At 41.9% G+C, this 8,540-nt stretch overlaps 1 long non-coding RNA gene across 12 annotated transcripts; it reads left to right on the forward strand.

Annotated features, from left to right (window-relative positions):
- The first annotated feature begins 1,613 nt into the window (after positions 1-1,613).
- On the forward strand, positions 1,614-8,173 carry LOC127757209 (uncharacterized). 12 transcript variants are annotated; one of them, XR_008013396.1, is made up of 8 exons: positions 1,614-2,058; positions 2,136-4,847; positions 5,157-5,684; positions 5,781-5,878; positions 5,961-6,073; positions 6,206-6,330; positions 6,773-6,837; positions 6,943-8,173. It is a non-coding gene; the product is annotated as an uncharacterized LOC127757209 (long non-coding RNA). The 12 variants fall into 12 exon arrangements; XR_008013392.1 differs by having other exon boundaries at positions 5,157-5,233; positions 5,352-5,684; positions 6,773-8,171; XR_008013394.1 differs by having other exon boundaries at positions 5,157-5,233; positions 5,585-5,684; positions 6,773-8,171.
- Positions 8,174-8,540: the final 367 nt, after the last annotated feature.

Below are 8,540 nucleotides of genomic sequence, written 5' to 3' on the forward strand. Positions count from 1 at the left end.
GTTAAGGAACACCTAATGTCAAGAATGGGAAGCATTCCCTAAAATTCCTACAACCAAAATATTACAACATTACCAATGACAAACTTCATTAAGTTAGTTTTGTCTCTCATCTGAACATAGGTCATGGTCACAAAAGTTAATAAGTATATATTAACACCCTTATATTAAACTCTCACCATAGTCTTCACTTAACTTAATTCCAAATATATAAATAAATAAATTTACAAATATCACATGAGATTGTGGACGGTGGAATGAAAATCAAGCCTAACAATATCACCTCAGGTAGAGAATAATCCAAATACAATTTTTATAAACACTTAGTTGCATTTCTATAATAGTAACACATCAACAAGATAGCCTTGGTGCCTTTCTAAATCTAATCGGAGCAATATAAAATCATGAAAAAATTCACCAAAAGTACTATCCAATAAGTAAAACCCAATGTCGTCAAGGTTATAGATACTACATACCTAATAGTAGTTGACTAAATCTTAGCAGGACCCACCACATACTATGTTTTATACGGAAACAACCTTCGGGTATATAGAAGGAGTTCCGGATAAGAAAAGATAAATAGAGTTCTATATGGAAACGATAAGGACTACTCGGATCATATCCATATTGGTTTTCCTAGTTCTACTTGGACAAGAGAACACCTATGGGTATAAATACAAGGCCCCCTAGGAGGAGAGGGGACACGGAACAATAGATCAAGACACAAGATCAACATACAAGCCAACATGCGCCAACAGAAGACGCCGGATATCGACTTCAGAGATAAGCACGGCTAGTCCCTACGGTGTCTACGGATACTGTCAGGAGAGACGTAGCGCTGTCTTTGATCTCGCCGGATGCGGATTTGAGGAGGAAGACTACTCTATTGTCGACTACGTGTCAGCACTTCAGATCGCCATGTCGACAACAGATAGATAGGCTACCCCAAATATTGTACTGGTGTGGTTATGGTGAATAAGAGCAACTACCGGCTTTGGCCAATAGGAGTAGGGTTATTACCTGACAATTCAGGGGCCTGAACCTGTATAAAAATCTTCGTCCCCATCTTTTTTACTATAATCTCGCATATATCCTAGTACCAACGATCCCCATACTATGTAAATACCGGAATCGCGACCTCAAACGTCGACAAATGTAATTTTTACTTATTTTTTATCACTCACTTTGATACCTCAAATAATAAATCATCTAAAGCAGCAAAATCTGGAAATTACAGATTTCAGTTAACCTACTTTGCAACTCTCTTAAAATTTAACCATAATTCAATTTGGCCTGAAACCTTGTCCAACCTCTGCAACAAACATCCCTGTACCACTTCCCAGTAGGCCACCACCATTTAAACCACACCAATACAAAAAAAGTTCGAGTCAAAGTTGGAACAGTACTGCAGCTAATAGAGTTGAAGTTTTTCCAAGAGATGTCCTCCTCTCTCGCTGCCAGTGGGCCCCAGGTCTATGTGGGACCCACCTGTAAGTGTCACAGAATGTGCCAGGTCACCCCACATTCAGGAACGCGCGACACGCGCGTCCCCACACGTCGACGGGCGACGGCCGGCCGAGCCCCAGGTCTCCTCCACCGAGCAAAAACCTCGCCTTTTTGCATGTACTCTCCGTCCTCTTCACTCCCATCCCATGGAGTAGAAGAAACCGAGAGAGCAGCCCCAGATCGCCGTCGACCACACCCTTCCCGCCGTCGGCCGCAAAGATGACGGCGGTCTCCATGTCTTATGCGTTCCGTCATCCCACTTCCATGCCGATTCCATTCCTTTTAACCGCGGTCCAATTTGTGCAGCCAATCGCTGGGAACACCGCCGCGCTCTCGGTCGTCCTGGAGCACGCTCTGAGAGCCGCCGCCAAGACATCATGTCCGTCGCCGTCGATCTGGAGCAAGCCGGGGCGAGCCACCGCGCCATAGGCTTCCCCTAGAGGTCCTCTCCAAAAGCCCTCCATATTCCTGAAGATTCGTGCACCGAGTAGAGGGATCGAGCTTTTCTTCTCCAACTCCGGCCTATGACCACCGTCTCCAAATTCGTCCACTCTGGTCAGTCCCAGTCCGATTCCTCGCGCATGGAGCATCCCTAGCACCTATCTAACACCCTGCGCATGCACGCATGGCAGATTGATGGCTGGATCGAGCATTTTCCGGAGTCCGAAGCCGCTGCCGCCGTCATCCAAGCTTCTCTGGGCCACGCGGGACATCGAGTGAGTCTCCAAGACCCCTGTAAACACACATTCATGTGCTCTTTTAGCCATAAACGAGCTCTAGCTCCACATGCACCATCACCCGAGTGTTGCCGCCGCTCGCGCCGCCACTGCTATCAAATCCGGTCACCATAGCCCGTGATTGGATCATCTTCGAGTTCGCAGAGGACCCCTATACATTTCTTCTTTTGGTCGCGTAGCTCGAATCCCCACCGTTCGCCGCCGCCGAGACCAGGCATGGCCGTCGGCCATGCTGCCCTGCTCTGGGAGGAACACAGGGACTTTCTCTGGAAATTAGATAAACTCTAGGGTCCTATCTGTAAATATCCCACACCATTGAACAGTCACAGGACTGCGTGTTGGTTTCCATAAAAACTAGGGTTCTTCATGCAAAGTCGCCAGTTTGAAATCTTTTAAATAAAATGGAAATATTAACAAGTTTTCCTATTGAATTAGAAAATATGTTAAATTGTAAAATCCGTATAAAATCAAATATAAATTGTTTTGAGATGAACCAAATTTCTGTAGGTTCAGCAAGATGTGGACTTTAATTTAGTAAGATAAAATTTTGCACCTCCTGTACGGCTGTACCTGAAACATCACTAAAAATATGAATAGCAAAATAATCAACACACACATAATCCAACTTCTAAAATTCATAGGAAACTCATCTTAGCTCAAAATAGAGTGAACCAAGTCCTGCTAGATTCACAGAAGCGTATTGTTTCACGTTTTAAAATAAAATATGGAACCTTTAATATAAAGATCATCTCTAAACTTTAACGTTGTAGAGTAAGTACTACTAAATTACAAACTATAAGTCATAAATTTCATATAATATATTCTAGCTCCAAATAATTTAAAATTAAATTACTCCAGTTATCAAGAATCTAAAACACTTTTGTTTATATAACGCCTCTCAATTTGGTGTAACAAATAGTCAACATAAAACACATCAAAACTTTGTGAAATAGGTGAAAAGTTCATAGCCTAGAGTAGTTGATAGAGCGGAGATTGAAGTGAGGGCTGTTGGAGACCTCACACATAGACTCCCTAGCGGCTGTAATTTAATTTTAAATAATGTCTTATTTGCTCCATCTATTAAGAGAAATCTTATTTCGGTTAAGAGTCTTAGTAGAGACAGGTTATGACTGTCATTTTACAAAAAGAACATGTTTAAGTTTGATAATAAAGTTGTGGGTCTTGCCTTCGTGCGAGACAAACTCTATTTGCTCTCTTTGGATGATTTTGTGATGAATGTTATAAATGTATATAATGATAAAGCTGAGATGTCATCAAAATTATGGCACTATCGTTTGGGCCACATTTCTAGGGAAAGAATTGAATGTCTCATTAAAGAAGAAATACTCCTTCCTTCAGATTTTTCTGAAGCAGATCATTGCGTAGATTGCATTAAGGGAAAATTCACTAAGACAATTAAGAAAGGGGCCACTAGAAATAATTCAGATTGATATTTGTGGACTGTTCCCAATGACATTTCTGGATGGCTTTGACTCATTCATTACATTCACAAATGATTATTCCCGTTTTGGCTATATTTATCCCATTAATGGTTGTTCTAAATCTCTTGAGAAATTTAAGGCCAAAGTGGAAAATCAGCATAATGCTAAACTTAAACTCGTGAGATCAAATCGTGGTGATGAATACTAGGGAAGCTTGCTCCACTTGGGCAAATTTCTAGTCCATTTGCCTTATATCTCCAGCAACATGGGATTGTTACCCATGCCTAATGAACCTCAGTAGAACGGAGTAGCAGAACGACGCAACTAGGGCTGGACGAAAAGCTCGAGGCTTGTGACCAGCTCGGCTCATTATGTTTTGAAACGAGCCGAGACGTCGTTTCAGCTCGTTAGGCATAACGAGCCAGTTCAAGCGGGTTTACGAGCTGCTTGCAAGTCTTAACGAGCTTACACAGAGATAAATTCGTAGGACAACCATGGCCGATAGAGACAGGCCCATGACGGCCCAAGTACATTAGTCACCATGCATCGTCAATAGAAAAATCAATCGAGAGAAATCTATACTAATATAAAAAGGAGGAGTTGCCCCCCTCCAATCCTACTGGTGAAATCATTCGGAGTAATCTCTGCCGTCCATCCGCGCGCACGATCTCACCACCACACAATTGAGTACTGCCGCGAATACTACTCTCCATCCCCGCGCAGACTTCGCTCCTCCTCCTCGCGCAGACTTCGTTGCTCCTCGCTCGTTTGATCCATCCATCCACGCCGAATACTTCACTCCTCTTCCTCTACCCGCGAAGACATCGCTCCACGGGTGAAGACTTCATCCTCCCCGCGTGGACTGCCGCTGCCGGAGCCTCTGATTCTTCGCCGCCGCCGGAGCCGGTGCTTCTTCCCCGCGTGGACTGCCGCTGCATCCCCGCCGCCGGAGCCGCTGCTTCTTCCCCGCCGCCAGAGCCGCCGTGTCCGGTTCCGACCTCGGCCCCATCTGCCGCCGCGGCCGGAGCGGACTTTCCGTCGCCACCAGCGCCGACGTTGTCCTCCACCGCGGCTTCTCCCAGTACAGCACCTGCAACTTTACCCGCCACGACCACAACGACCCTTGATGCTCTGTTCATCAGACGGATTCTGCAATCTCATGCAGGTACCAAGTACCAACCAATTGCATTCGATCCTCTTTATGAATCACTGCAGTCTATTTGTTTCAGATTATCGTGGAGTTCTTTTTTGGTTGCATAAATAACCGTTTTGCCCCAGAGGTGTTCGACTGAATACCACTCAACCAATACTGTTTCTATTTATTCCTAACCGTTGCCTCATATTTGATTGTTCATGGGTTTATCTATCTCCTTAGGCTTTGTTCATTTAATCTCCTTACAGTGGAGGACTTAAGAAAATATTGTACATAGTTTATCCAGTTGGTGTTGATACATGTTGGTTGGTTTTCATACAGAGAAGATCAAGGAGGTTGTTCCAGACGCTATTAAATCAGTCACCAATTCACATATTCACAAAGCTTATTTTATATGGGTACATACTCTCTAGCATTATTCAGCAAACTATCTTTTGGTTGAACAAAGACTATTGATGAGGCTCTTCAAGACCTGGATGATTGCCTAACAATTGTGATTTTGTTTACAACTACTAGGAGATGATTGTGTGTGAATTGAGAATCCTTCATTGTCATCTGTTCAGCGCTATAAACTCCCCTATAAAACTTACCATGAGACAGAACTATATCTTGATTCCATATCTCTTTTTTGCTTTTGTGGTATGTTTAATTACCCTATAAAACTCTAGCCATTTTACCCAATTCAGTTTAATTAACAAAGCTTTCAAGAATTAATCATGAGTTGAACTCTCAACTGTTCGCAATGCTAGCACAGGTGCAGTAATGTCAGATGACAATGAAGATTTGACTCGGTAATGGAGGCAGATGCGGTTCTTTTCCCTTCCCGTACCTAATTGATATGCTTTCTATGTAATCTTGCAATTGCCTCAGATTTTGAATATATCTAATCTTGTTTTCTTCCCTAGGCTCCCCGGTTATCTTATTGGTTTGTTGTTTGCTTGTTAGGACTGAGTTGATGACAAATTGAACTGAAGAAGAATTTGTGGGCGAAAAGGTGCTATTGGTACTGTTATTAAGTGTTTTCAGTCCTTTTTCACCGATCGGTACGTGTTCAGTCATTAATTTATCTTGACGGTTCGCCACATGTACTTTCAGCATATTGTTTTCTTTATGATTATATTGCAGAATTATATTCTTCTTGTGAGCATTCATTTATCCAATTGTCAAGATATCAACCAGGCTCCAGTTGTTTTTATCACTGCTCCAATATTTTTTCATTTTAAAAGGATTTGACTAAGGTAAGGGCACCGAGATTTTGGAAAAAAAATATGGGAATATTTGTTTTTGCTTTCAAACCATCTCCTCTTGACCTTAAAAAAAGTCTCCTCTTTATTTCAGATAGTGTAGTCTAATCTGGAAAAACTTTTCAGCGTTCTTACTGATGATGATGATGTGCGGCATCACGAACCTGAGGCGCACGCCAGTGACCGTGGAGCAGGAGGGGACGATCTGTGCCGCGGATGTGGGCGCGGAGGGCATCACGCTCCTGGTAAAGGTAGGGCCGCATCTCTCTCTCTCTCTCTCTCTCTAATCTCGATCTCTATGATTGCTACTACTAAGTAAAGGTAGTCTAGAACTGTACTTTGGTCACAGCTGGTAAGATTAATTATTTTTTGTTGTGATCTGCCATCTCCAGATTACCTTGCTCCTTGCGATAAATCAATCTTCAATGGTATTATATTTCTTTTCTACTCTTCCGTCAATAAAAACGAGGCCACATGTTTGCTGGAGCTGTATAGGTGCAGGTGCTCATACTTCATACTGGCACAAGGGGCACACTGCAGAGAAAAAAGAAACAGATTTCAATATCAATTGGCATGTGAAACAGATTTTAGTATTTATGAAAATAAGAGTATTTGCTCCCATCGATATACATGACATGTGCCTTGCATGCGCACACTAACTATTGATATGTTCTCTTTCTCTTGACTATGCAGATGATCAGTTTCATTGCCAAATGGGAAGCAAATATGTGAGCATGAGAGTTAATGTGCCTTTACAGGTTTGCTGGTCTGATTGTAGATGATATGACTTGTTATTTGTATTATTGAATATGTACTATTTTTCTCGGCTGAATCTTGTGACCTTTCCTTTATTCATGTATTAGAAATTTGTTTCGGATGACCGATTCGGCAGGACTGATTCCATTGTGGATTTGTTGAGGTGCTTCCGATGTGGTCCAATTATTGTTATTTCCTGGGGCTATCAAGTTCTAACAGAATTAAGCACCACACTTGGGTATCTATATCTTTCTTATGTTATCCTCAATTATTTCTAACACCACTTTGTACCTTCATCTTTTCTGTTTTGTTCCTCATATGCACTAATTTTTATTTAGTATCGAAAATTGGGGCCACAATAATATTTTAAGCAATGCTTCGCAAGCAGTTCAATAACATGGCAGTGCCTTAGTTGTCTGCACTAATTGTATGGAAGTCAATTTGGTTGTCAAAGATCATGGCTACACAAGGACCCTGCTGCTGCCAAATGCTACACATTTGTCTATACTGTAATTCAGTACTATGATAAAATGGTGCCGTTCTCTGCAGTGTTCACCATCATGGGTGCTTCTTGTTATTGTATTAACTGAACATATAATCATTCCATTTATCTGTTATCTGTTAAATCTATAAGACATATCACGAAATGGTTGCGTTCTCTTGGATTGGATTTTGATTCAATTATCAAGCTTTGTAGAATGAATGTTAACAATTGTTGCCCACCAGAGCATAGATTTTGCTAATTGAAGGGTGTGAACTTATTTATCGATTCTAGGTGTTCATGGTGGATGATTCAACTTCTGTTTGGAGATATAAGAAATGTGTACGGATTTATAATATACACCATCTTCAAATTAGACTCCATTGTAAGTGTGTGTTTCTACATGGATTACTTTGTGCACGTACTGGTTGTTTGTTCTTTCTGTTTGTATGGAAATGGAAACGAAGCTTGTATCATTCCTCTTTATAGATTTATTTCTTAGCTACATGGATTTCAATGTATTACGGTCGGTTTATTTACACATTGAAGTGCTACTTTATCTTCTCAAGATGGACCACCAATATTTTTAAGGGATCATGATGATATAATTGTAAAGTTGCATCAAAGCAAGTTATGATGGAAAGAACGTGCATTGCACGTGCACGATTACTAGTCAAACAGAAAAGTATCGCTCCCCCTTCCTCCCATCCATTATTCCATCTCCAAACTCTAATCCAGATCGAGTCTCCGTCCGCCGCTCTGTGCTTGCCCCCGCTACTACGCACACAGGGCACACCTGCACCTCACATTGTTCTTAGTATGCTAGGTCATTCTACTCTGTCAATTAAATTGTGGATTGAAGCATTAAAAACTTTGTAAAGACGGACGAAGGTAGGCCTTGGTGAAGATATCGGCATATGTGACGATGTGGTGACATGCAGAACACAGTCTGCACCAACTGCCACCCGCTCACGAACGAAGTGGAGATTAGTCTTGACATGCTTAGTTCGTTGATGCCGAACCAGATTAGTTGAGAGATAGACCGCGTTGACATTATCACAGTAAACCAGAGTAGCCTTAGTAGGGGGAGAACAGAATTGACTTAGTTGACGAAGCCGACTGGTTTCAACAACAGCATTTGCGACCGCTGTTGACGGCTGCTAAATACCAAATTTACGCCGTCAATACCTGCATAAAACTGAGAGTATAAAATATCCAACATAG

This window comes from Oryza glaberrima, chromosome 12 (assembly GCF_000147395.1).
Source record: "Oryza glaberrima chromosome 12, OglaRS2, whole genome shotgun sequence".
Taxonomy (NCBI): domain Eukaryota; kingdom Viridiplantae; phylum Streptophyta; class Magnoliopsida; order Poales; family Poaceae; genus Oryza; species Oryza glaberrima.